The sequence below is a fragment of the Carassius auratus genome, unplaced genomic scaffold (genome assembly GCF_003368295.1).
Source record: "Carassius auratus strain Wakin unplaced genomic scaffold, ASM336829v1 scaf_tig00030446, whole genome shotgun sequence".
In the NCBI taxonomy this organism is placed as follows: Eukaryota; Metazoa; Chordata; class Actinopteri; order Cypriniformes; family Cyprinidae; genus Carassius; species Carassius auratus.
This window is the reverse complement of record NW_020525854.1, coordinates 42600-55720: the sequence shown is the minus strand read 5'-3', so window position 1 is coordinate 55720 and position 13121 is coordinate 42600. Positions and strand designations below refer to the sequence as shown.

The 13121-nt window shown below is 38.5% G+C and overlaps 1 protein-coding gene across 1 annotated transcript in view; it reads right to left on the bottom strand.

Moving 5' to 3' along the window:
• Window positions 1–13121, bottom strand: part of LOC113080236 (neurexin-2) — a 269544-nt gene that overhangs the window by 230894 nt on the left and 25529 nt on the right. The window contains exon 2 of the mRNA XM_026252449.1: window positions 124–141. The gene's annotated coding sequence lies outside the window, so the exon portion shown is untranslated. The remainder of the gene's footprint in view (window positions 1–123; window positions 142–13121) is intronic.

The following is a 13121-nucleotide window of genomic DNA, read 5'->3' as shown; positions in this document are numbered from 1 at the left end:
AAAGGCAGAACTAGAGTCTGATATTGTGGTGGATGTGTTCATATTTGATCATCTTAATTCAAGTGAAGGATGGTGAAAGTCTATATAAACATCAGCAGAAGAGAAGAAACATGCTGTACTCACCGACTAGAGACGAGTCTCCTAGAGAGAGAGAGAGAGAGAGAGAGAGAGAGACACAGGTTTAGTGCTCATCCATCAACTCTTACAATCATCTGAAAACATTCACTGCTCATATTAGACAAACACAGGTTTGATTATTAATAAGTAACACAATTCTCAGCCTATTACATCAACATTACTCATGGTTTTATGTGATTAAAACACAATCTAGGTCAAAGCAGATTGACATTAAACAGTAAATACATGAACACAGTCAACAAAACACTGGATCTCATTTCGGTCAATATTCAGGACAAGGCTGAAAATAAAGTAAAGTAAAGGCATGGATTTCATCTCTACAAATATTCATGGCCGGGCAAACAAACATACAAAAAACACAGACTAATAAATAAAAACAATGAAGTACAATTCAAGGAATTAAAAAACTCATTTCAACCTATTCATACTTCATCCACAAGTGTAGGTAACAAGCTGCCATTTAAAACATTTGTGTGCAGAACTGATATCAGTGATACACATCCAGCCATCATACTGACAAAAACTGAACACTCAGCAGAATAAGACTGTCTGGATCCATCCGACACACACACACACACACACACACACACACACACAGTGGAGCAGGTGAAGACATAACTACACACACAAACACAATCAGTCAAATCAAGGTCCTCACGAATGTCATGGAACGACAGCAGCCGGAAGACACTCATGACTTGTGTGTGTGTGTGTGTGTGTGTGTGTGTGTGTTACAGCTGATAATAACAGCAGCAGATGTTTAGCAGTCTATAAAAATAAATGATATGGATCCAGATTTCATGCCAGTTATGACACACACACACACACACACTCATCACAAGGTGTTGCTCAGTGTTTAGTAGGTTTGTTTCTTCAAATACATTAGTAAAAAATCTGGAAACAGTCAATTAACACTATAACAGTGAAAATATATTTGCATATTAAATGCTGTAACAAACAAACAGAGACACGGCCAGTAAAACCACTAATGAGAAAAAATGAGAAACAGCAGCAAAAGACCATCTCTCTCTCTCTCACAGTCACCCACACAGACACACACTCGCTCTTTTCTGTTTCTCTCTCTCTCTTTTATTTGTGACCCCTTCAAATATTGCTCTTGATAAGTTTTACACTCCCTTTCAAGGGATCTTGGAACTGAACGCCTCATCATGACCCGTGTCTGAAGTGACATGACATGACATTCAGCCAAGTATGGTGACCCATACTCAGAATTTGTGCTCTGCATTTAACCCATCCGAAGTGCCAGGCCCGTCGCAACAAGGCAGGCAAACCAAGCAATTGCTTGGGGCCCCGAGCTGATCTGGGGCCCCAAGACAACGACTGGTTAAGAATAAAATGCAACGACACTGTGTGAGCGCCCCTTTGATCGTCAATGCAGTAACGTGTAATGACACTGTTATCGGGATCCCCCTCAAGAGGGCCGCTCTCAGTAGTCGCTGACAGCAGCCAGCCAACCACGTGATCTCACGTGATGGACTAATATCTGTAAATATTAAGCCAGAACAGTCTATTTAAATATGAATCCTGCATGTTCTGCGTGTCTCTGTTAATGAATGGAGCAGAAGCGCGACTTCCTTTATTAACACACACTGAAGCGCACGTGACGCTCGCGGTAATTTCAGCATCTGCTGTCTCACTAAATAAGACGAGAACACATGAACAACATCTCCAGAACTGCTCTGACAGTCACTTCATGAGCATTTTGATTTGAGTAAAACTAGTGTCACATCACATAACATAAAAGTATGTCAACCCGTCAAAATAAAAGTCCTGTTTTAGACAAGTATTTGCCAGAGATGTGTTACTGTTCAGCAGAATGTACATAGCCTACTACTAAAAAAAATTTATCTTTTTTTTTTTTTTTTTAAGGTTTAATCACACAAAATTTCTTCCATGTTTTATTTTTAACAGTAAATCCCCATTGTTTACCAAAAAGCTAAGTTTGCTTAATTTTCAATAATTAAAATATAAAGTAATGTTTTGTGTTTAATGTTTAATGTGCATCTCAGAAAATGCTTTATTTAAAACCCCAACTGAATGGCACTTAAATGCACTTAATTCATCTTTCAACTTTATTGTCATTGTTCACAGTACAAGTACAGACAGAGAAACAATGGATAATAATTAAATGTTTATTTTTGATGTATGCATTGCATTCTATGCATTTAAAAATAAAAAAAATAAACATTTTCTAAAAAAGGAAACTTAGTTGTTCATTTTAAGAGACCCAGGAGTCTTATTTTCTCTTGCATAATTGATATTAATAAGCAAAAACACATTTTATCCGATTATTCGATGGAATTTTTGGTAGAATACTCGATTACTAACAAATTTGATAGCTACAGCCCTAGATGAAAGTGGCATAGCAAATAGCATGCTATACTATTCCACCGTGATAATCTATTTACCAAATGGGGGTTATGAAAACCACACAATAAATTCTGTGCATCAAACATTAGCTTGGGATGTTTTTAAGCATTGGTAGTGAAAACAGCTGCCTGCATCCCTTCCCTTCTAATATCAAAATATGGAAATGTTAACATATCTTTAAGTTTTCTGTAAACTTTATAATAAGTAAAAATACTGTTTGTTAACAGTTAAATGACAAAGATTAAAGATTAATTAACTAGCAATTTACCATCTATTAATGATTGTTATTACAAAGTGTCTACCATCTAACATATCCACTATGGTTTTGGGAAACGCACCCCTGAGCTGTTAATAGTCACCTCTGACAATATGCTAACAGTGAAATGGTAAAACGTACTTCACAGGTAATATCAGATTTTTTTTTTTTTAAATTATTTTCCCAGCTACACCATCAACTTCATCCTCAACATCAACAGATGCATCACTTCTGAGTGCTGATGTTTCCTTTATATAACACAAGGTACCACAAGCTCTATGATTATAGATGATATCCTGCACAGCCCAGAGTTTAAACTGATAAGTGTGTGCTGTCATATTATTAGAAAACAAAAACAGTGCAAATCACTATTGAATTCCCACCAAACTATTTTTTCAAGCAGTATTTTCACTTTAAACCTTTTTTTATTTATATAAAGTGTGGGTTAACTTAAACTGTATGGCTATGCTGTGGTTCCTGTAGGCTTTGCGTGTGTGCGGGGGTTGGGGGGCCTCTATGTCCATTTTGCTTGGGGCCCCCAAATTCCTTCAAACAGCCCTGCACAGTGCACACACACAGAGCAGTGAACACACACACACACACTGTGAACACACACCCGGAGCAGTATTCATCATTTATGCTGCGGTGTAGCAGTTGGGGGTTCAATGCCTTGCTCAAGGACACCTAAGTCGAGATAATGCCGGCCCGATGTTCGAACCCACAACCCTTCGGTTAGGAGTCAAACGCTAACCACTAGGCCAAACATCTCTCTCAAAACAGCAGCTCATCAAAATAAAAGCTTGAGTGTTTACTGTTGAAGAAAATGAAGATATAAATGGTTAATAATTTTACTCTCTTTTTTTATTCTACAGCATTGCTACAGTATATTTTGTATACTTAGTTTATTTTGTATTTAATCATAATTAAAATAAAAGCATGATATTTATTCATATATTGTCATATAAAACACAAATAGTTACTGAACGAGGTGTGAGATGTTTTTTGTAAAAAGTAAACCCAAGTATGAATATTCCAAGTATGATTTATTTACCCAAATTGTTCTGTCCATCTATTTATTATTATTATTATTAGTAGTAGTAGTAGTAGTAGTAGTAGTAGTAGTAGTAGTAGTAGTAGTAGTATTTTCTATGCAGATGCACTCATCAGCAGAATAGCCCCAACAGCACTCAAACGATTCATTCTTTCAAAATAAAAATCCTCAGGTCAGCTAATGAAAATTACTGTGTTTTGAATATTACAAAATATTGCAATGTCAGTTTTAAGACAAAATATCGCCATGACACTGACACACTGTTGATTCCGGTCTATTGGCTGGTATCAGCGCACACACTTTGCTGTATTATTTCTGTACTCTGGAATAAAGCACACTAGACATCTGCGTCATCTCTCTCTGAATCCACGTCATCAAAACCCTGAGACAAACATAGACTCTGATCTTCACCTTCATCATCATCATCAACACAAACAGGAAGAAGAACTGCGATCTGGACTTGAGTGTAAGGAAGTAGAATTAAGATGAATTGAAATTCATTAATTTATTGATATTTTTATTTTTTTTAAATACTAGAAAGAGTGGTGTTCATTACTATTAATAATAATATGTTTCTATATTATATAATTTAATGAATAAACTTTTGTGAATCAAGGTGGAAAAACACTTCATTTCCCAGAATGCATCAGTTGAGATGAGCTTCTTTGAATTGCACTTCAGTACCTTCGGCATAACTCTACAACTGTTGCCAGGAGAGAAGCCTGTTGCCTGGTAACCGTGACAGGCAAGCTGGAGGAATGATGGCACGGTTACCATCACCACGGCAACACTGAGAAAGAAAAGATGTACCTTACAGCAAAGAGAGAGAGAGCGCAAATAATTTTGTCACTGCTTCTCATGTATATAGTGATACCCTTTGATATGTGAAAATACATAGGGTAATTGTTAATATAAATACAAATATATTGTGTGAATGGGGGGGGGGGGGTTTAATGGCATCTTTTTTTTTACAACAAAGGCAAATATCACTGATACCAACACTGCAGATGTCTTTATGTAATTGTCCTTTTATTAAATAAAATAAATCCTTAAAGCCACTGAAGTTATTGATTTTCTTTTGTTCTTTGATGAACAGACATCACAGCTGCTGGGTTATTAGGTTATTTGGCTGCTAGTACTTTAAGAGCTGTGGCTGCTGAACGCTCGTAGTTTCATTCGCACTTTAATATGAAATAGAACAGGCTACAGGACTTGGAACAAAACACCTCGCCAGTTTAAACGTACAAACACAAACAGACATGAAATGCTTAATTCAACACTGCCCCGCGAACACTGAATTGATATTCATCTTGGCAAGCATCCCTAAAAAAGCTTAGTTTATGTAAACAGCTGAGAAACAATTATTGGATTATACTGGATTGCCTCTTAAAGTGACAACGCCTATTTTACTAGCTGCTGTCAGTGATCTTAATGTTAATCCAAGAAAATACAGAGAGAAAATCATGTACTGCTACAGTATTTACTGAATTACTCTGTAGTTTTAAGAAGAATTAATCTATATTTAATGTATACAGTGAAGACTATAATGCTACTTTACATTTGATTATTCAGTTTCTGTACTTGAACACATAAAAAATAAAAAAAATAAAAGAAAACCACCTTGTTTAATTTGTAACTTTGTTCTATTTATTTATTTGTGCTATTCACACAATTTCGAACAGGGTCCATGGGCACAACCTGCCCCTGACTGACCCTATTGGCCTCTAATGTGTGACTGACCACATGTGTTTCTGCTTTTCCTGATCCGCTCCGGGTGTTAATCCCACCTCTGGATGCTGAGAGTGTCCACGCTTAATTCCCATAATCCCCTGAACACAACAACACACACTCCAGGCGTCTGCCGGCTCTCATCTCAGCGCCGGACAGCCGTCCTTCCGTCTGTCTCATGACAATGTCTTATTATTTTCAGGGTAATTTCTGAGATAGGAGAGTTTTTCCCAAAGGATGGACAGGTTGTTTACAGACTATTTTATATTTCGGGTCAAGTGTCAGAGTGTAAGAAGATAAATGTCACACATCTCTCTTACAGAGAACACACACTATTTTCTGTCAGCAGCTAAATCTCTGGTCGCCGTTTCATCAAACGTGTCGCTTTCCATGCCGATGTGAGAAAATGCTTTTCAATTTCAGATCAGAAAGCAATTTGCGCTGGAGAAAATGGATGTGGGTGTCAGCGGCGGCGGCCGTCATGTCAGACTGTAATTATCAGACCGGTCTGTCTGTCAGACTCTAAACACCCTAAAAACAGGACCGACAGACAGGAACCGGTTCACACACAGGCGCAGAAATGTTTCAGCCGTGCCACACTCGCAGTCATTCACTCATCTACTGCTTCTGTCACACATCTCACTGACACTGTTATACCGTTTCTTACCATTTTAAATCAGATTTTATTTTCAGATTTTCTTGGATATTTTTAATTTTGATAAGGTTTTAGTACTTTTCGCTTGTGTGTTTTTCTCGTTTTTATGTTGTTGTTTTTAAATACATAATTGTTATAATTTTAATTTCAGTTTTAGATTTGGAAATAACTGAAATAAAGGTTGTTTACATTTTCTTTGATTTAAAGTAACAAAGTTTTCTGTTGTTGTAGATGACGGTTTAGTTTGAATAATCCTGCCCTGCAGAACTACAGTAATAGGATTCAGAGTCATCTACATCTCTGTCCTGATTTTCATTCTGGTGATTCTTTGTGCCGCAGATATCAGGACGCTCGGAGGAAAGCTGATTTCTGCGGATGTTGCCTGAGCATCTAATTTGAGGACCGTTATTAATGTGCTGAAATACAGATCTAATCATTTGCTCTGCTGGTTATAACACAGTCGTTTGCATATGGACAGCAATTTGAGCAGAGACCGAGCTAATCAAACTCCTCAGTGATGCTGAAACATGCCTGGAGAAAGAGAGACAGAGAGAGACGTGTGTTCAACATTACCAGACAATTACAGACCGACTGAAACAGAGAGAGAAAGAGAGAGAGAGAGAGAGAAGCTGGACAAACACACACACACACACACACACCTCAAATATTTTGGGGCCAGGGGCCCTTCACAGGGGAGAAAATGTCCCCAGGCGTACTACAGTTGGTATTTTAATCATCAGAACCTCCTGTCTGTCCTCTCATCACTGGGCATCACAGGGATTTCACCTCGCTGGTTTGAATCCTATCTCACTGGTAGGTTCAGGGTGTCTTGGGGAGGGGAGGTATCCAAAGCACATCAACTTATCACTGGGGTTCCTCAGGGATAAGTTCTGGGACCCCTCCTCTTCTCCATATACACAACATTACTGGTTCCAATCATACAGGAACATGGATTCTCCTACCATTGCTATGCTGATGACACACAGCTCTATCCTTCATTTCAACCAGATGATCCAACGGTAGCTGCACGGACCTCAGGCTGCCTGCCGGCAACTTGACATGGATGAAACAATATTACCTACAGCTCAACCTGGCAAAGACTGAGCTTGTTGTCTTCCCTGTCACTCCAACTTTACAGTATGATTTCACCATCCAGCTAGGTTCTTCTCCAATTACCCTATCAGCTTTGGTCAGAAATCTTGGTGTAACCATTGATGACCAGTTGACCTTCAAAAACCACACTGTAAAGACTATGTGATCTTGCAGGTTTGCATTGCACAACATCAGAAAGACCAGGCCCTTTCCAACGGAGCATGCTGCACAGCTTCTTGTCCAGGCCCTGGTCATTTCTAGGCTGGACTACTGCAATGCTTTTCTGGCTGGACTTCCATCAAGCACAATCAAACATCTACAAATGACTCAGAATGCAGCAGCACGACTGATCTTCAATGAACCCAAAAGGCTATGTTACACCTCTCTTTATCTCGCAAGGGCTTGCAATGACTAACGGTTGCGGCTTGTGTCAAGTTCAAGACATTGATGCTTGCATATAGAACAGCCACAGGTTTAGCACCCTCCTACTTCCTCTCACTATTACGAATCTACATACCCTCCAGAAGTCTGAGATCTAATATTTGATATTTAATATTTTAATAACATTTTAATAAACTAATAATGTACAGTTGAGTTCATTTGAGTACAGAGAATATGGAGATGGCAGATTTCTGTACTTTCATATTCACAGATACTCTTTCATAACAACATTGGATTGAGTGCATAGCAACTACTTCTGATTAATTCAATAAATAATATGACAAATTCTTCAACATTACAGTAAATTATGTTATAATAACTTCTGATTCTGGACACATTTTCCACACTGTGAAAATCACATGGCCCAAGAACCTCTGATGACATTCAGACATTTTCAAGTTAGGAAGTGTCTGAACACATTTAATGTTTGCATGACACCACATTACACGCATGTGAAAACGATTTCTGCTGGATTCCTCTGGTTTCTGTCTTTAGCGTGTCGCTGTGTCACACGTGATTGGTGAGGATGTTAATGATAATGTTAACTGAATTACAGTCCTCGAAATCTACAGTACTCAAAAAGCAGCATCTACCTCCAAAAAGCAATGACCATGTTTACTGTTTTTCGTCTGCTCACTCTGAGAAAATGATTATATTCAGTGGCTTCTCTTACTTTTCTCAGTGATATTTTGTGCCAGTTTATCAGGAAGTGACGATTTTGTTGTCTTTGACTCGTTGGATGGATGTTTTATGCAATATTTTAATTTTACGTGCGAGTTGAAGTCCCAGCTTATGAAACCCGGCTAATGACGGTGTGATGCTGAGCTCGTCTGCAGCTGCTGTTCAGAGTCTGAAAGCATTTGTTTGTCTCACATCTTCATTATTATTTCAGTTTAAGTCTTCTGTCTCCAAAAGCAGCTGTTTTAAAAGCAGATACATTTGCAGGAGGATCAGTGTACAGAAGAACATCCCTTCATTTAAGACAGTCGAGGGTAAATAAACACTGAGCTCTTTCTAATTACCACAATTTCACTGATGCCAATTAAGAGATTAGCGCTCAGCCTTCAGAAACACACAATGAAATATTCATGATGATAATACAACAGAGAGAAAACAAATATTTTGATCAAATACGCCTCGTTTTCATTTGAGCCTTTAGACTTTAGCACAGTGAACAAAGCTTAACGCATTAATCATACTCAGAAATACAGTGCAGATTATTCAACCTTTAAACTATATATATATATATATGTTATGTTTAATTCATTGTGCTTGTATGGCTCATATAGTTTGATAGAGTGAGAATATGAATGAGAAAACAGCTCAATTTCATTCAGAAACTCAAACTGAGCAAAAATATGAATTTGTTGCCGATGCTGATAATTATATGATGTAATTCTGCTGCTTGTAATGCAAATCAATGAGATCTATCTAACAGTAGAGCAGATATTGATATTAAATGATCTAAATATGAGTCTGTGCTCTATATCTCCAGTAGATGAGATGTAAATGATCCGCACATATAACACAGTGATGGAGAGCTGAAGAAATCAAGGCTCCTCAGAAGATGTGAGATGTTCTGGAGGCTTGTGAAGATCATTCCTCCGCTGAGGAACAGTGTAAGTAAAGCTTCTGGAAACAAACGCTCCTCAAAAGATCCTGAGGATCAGATTTGAGACTCTAAAACATGATTGATGGAGAATCAGTAAGTAGAGTTCATCTGGAGATATTACTGACCTTATTCTGACCTTTACTTGATCACAATCAGGAGAGATCTGACCCCAGGAAGATACGTGAAGTGTTTGTACAGTTACACTAAAAGAGCTTTTAATGATTAAAACACACTTAACTATCAATCAGAGACAGAAGACACGAGGAACTTGAGTGAGAGAAGGGTGTAATGAGGTTTTAGTTTAGTGACGTGTTTTTAAAGCAGTTTGCGCAGACAGTGTGTGTTTTGATTATCTAAAAGCACAAAGTTTTGTTGATATGGTGAGCATACACAAGTAAAAGTAGTCATTTTACAGATTAAAGTGATATATTACTTTTATGTGTCCAATAAAAAGAGCATTTTAAGTTCTATTCTCGGTCATCTGGAGAATACAGAAGTGCTCCGGCCGGTGTCTTTGCTGACCACAGGCGTTTAACAGCAGAGTTAGATCACACTGGTCATTAGACTGTGTGTCAAACTCAGGGCATATGCAGGAGCATACGATTGTCTTAAAAACTAAATATACGCTGCTTATGTTGTGAATTATCAAAGTGCGTACAATACCAGTGCTCGAAAACGAAAAAACGATTCATTCGGTTCACTCCGAGCAGAACCCTACAGAACATGATAGGAGTGAACTGAAGAGGAGAAGCTGGGAATCTGGAGGATCTGGAGAGATTCTGGATGAAGGAATGGTGTCTGATCTCTGGTCAGGTGTTCTCCAAACTCTTCAGGCATTATAGGAGAACATTTAGACCTGTTAAAGCATTGAATAAAAGGGTGCCCTTAACTGTGGCCAATTTCTATTAGAGAGAAAAAAAAAAACAAAACATTTAATTCATAATGATATTCCCATTTAAAAAATTTATTATCCAATGAAAGGACACATTTTTGTGATTATTTTTTTATTTTGTATAAAAGATCAAAAGGATTGAGAATGCAGATGAATTTCCACAGCCTTCTTTGATCATATTTACCAAGGGAGCGTCAAACTTAACACACCAGCGAGGGCAAAGCTGACGGCTATATGAGAAATCTGCTTTGACGCATTAGTTTGATAACTTGTGATTAAATGACACTCAGCGGTCAAAAGCTGCAACTGCACTTTACAGATGCAGCGGCGCTCGCGGTGGAGGAAAGCACACTCTGGTTGGCCACCTACTGTATCTCCTCACTGGATGGAACACATGCTTCATTTATAATGGGTTTTATTGGTTTTGTCTCATTATACAGTCTATGGCGGGGACACACATCACAGTACAGTGAGGGGCGTAACATTTCTGTCACACGCTTGAGGTGTGACAGAAATCTCTACTATAGGAGAGGAAGAATTGTATAAACTTGTTAAATCATCTAAACTTACAACATGTATGTTAGACCCTATACCATCTAAGCTCTTAAAAGAGATGCTTCCAGAAGTCATAGGTCCTCTTCTAACTATTATTAATTCATCATTGTCATTAGGATATGTCCCCAAAACCTTCAAACTGGCTGTTATTAAGCCTTTCATAAAAAAGCCACAACTTGACCCCAGAGAACTAGTTAATTATAGACCAATCTCGAATCTCCCTTTTCTGTCCAAGATACTAGAAAAGGTGGTATCCTCACAATTATATTCCTTCTTAGAGAAAAATGGTATATGTGAGGATTTCCAGTCAGGATTTAGACCGTATCATAGTACTGAAACTGCTCTCCTTAGAGTTACAAATGATCTGCTCTTATCATCTGATCGTGGGTGTATCTCTCTATTAGTTTTATTGGATCTTAGTGCTGCTTTTGACACAATTGACCACAACATTCTTTTGCATAGACTTGAACACTTTGTTGGCATCAGTGGAAGTGCATTAGCATGGTTTAAATCGTACTTATATGACCGCCATCAGTTCGTAGCAGTGAATGAAGATGTATCATATCGATCACAAGTGCAGTATGGAGTACCTCAAGGCTCAGTTCTAGGGCCGCTACTCTTCACGCTTTATATGTTACCCTTGGGAGATATCATCAGGAAACATGGTGTTAGCTTTCACTGTTATGCTGATGATACGCAGCTCTATATTTCTTCGCGGCCCGGTGAAACACACCAATTTGAAAAACTAATGGAATGCATAGTCGATATAAAAAATTGGATGACGAGTAATTTCTTACTGCTAAATTCAGAAAAAACAGAGGTGTTAATCATAGGGCCTAAAAACTCTACTTGTAATAACCTAGAACACTGTCTAAGACTTGATGGTTGCTCTGTCAATTCTTCGTCATCAGTTAGGAACCTAGGTGTGCTACTTGATCGCAATCTTTCCTTAGAAAGCCACGTTTCTAGCATTTGTAAAACTGCATTTTTCCATCTCAAAAATATATCTAAATTACGGCCTATGCTCTCAATGTCAAATGCAGAAATGTTAATCCATGCATTTATGACTTCAAGGTTAGACTATTGTAATGCTTTATTGGGTGGTTGTTCTGCACGCTTGGTAAACAAACTACAGCTAGTCCAAAATGCAGCAGCAAGAGTTCTTACTAGAACCAGGAAGTATGACCATATTAGCCCGGTCCTGTCCACACTGCACTGGCTCCCTATCAAACATCGTATAGATTTTAAAATATTGCTTATTACTTATAAAGCCCTGAATGGTTTAGCACCTCAGTATTTGAATGAGCTCCTTTTACATTATACTCCTCTACGTCCGCTACGTTCTCAAAACTCAGGCAATTTGATAATACCTAGAATATCAAAATCAACTGCGGGCGGCAGATCCTTTTCCTATTTGGCGCCTAAACTCTGGAATAACCTACCTAACATTGTTCGGGAGGCAGACACACTCTTGCAGTTTAAATCTAGATTAAAGACCCATCTCTTTAACCTGGCATACACATAACATACTAATATGCTTTTAATATCCAAATCCGTTAAAGGTTTTTAGGCTGCATTAATTAGGTAAACTGGAACCGGAACACTTCACATAACACCGTACTTTCTACATCATTAGAAGAATGGCATCTACGCTAATATTTGTCTGTTTCTCTCTTGTTCCGAGGTCACCGTGGCCACCAGATCCAGTCTGTGTCCAGATCAGAGGGTCACTGCAGTCGCCCGGATCCAGTACGTATCCAGACCAGATGGTGGATCAGCACCTAGAAAGGACCTCTACTGCCCTGAAAGACAGCGGAGACCAGGACAACTAGAGCCCCAGATACAGATCCCCTGTAAAGACCTTGTCTCAGAGGAGCACCAGGACAAGACCACAGGAAACAGATGATTCTTCTGCACAATCTGACTTTGCTGCAGTCTGGAATTGAACTACTGGTTCCGTCTGGTCAGAGGAGAACTGGCCCCCCAACTGAGCCTGGTTTCTCCCAAGGTTTTTTTCTCCATTCTGTCACCGATGGAGTTTCGGTTCCTTGCCGCTGTCGCCTCTGGCTTGCTTAGTTGGGGTCACTTCATCTACAGCGATATCATTGACTTGATTGCAAATTAAAACAGACACTATTTCAACTGAACAGAGATGACATCACTGAATTCAATGATGAACTGCCTTTAACTATCATTTTGCATTATTGACACACTGTTTTCCAAATGAATGTTGTTCAGTGCTTTGGCGCAATGTATTTTGTTTAAAGCACTATATAAATAAAGGTGATTGATTGATTGATTGATTGAGGT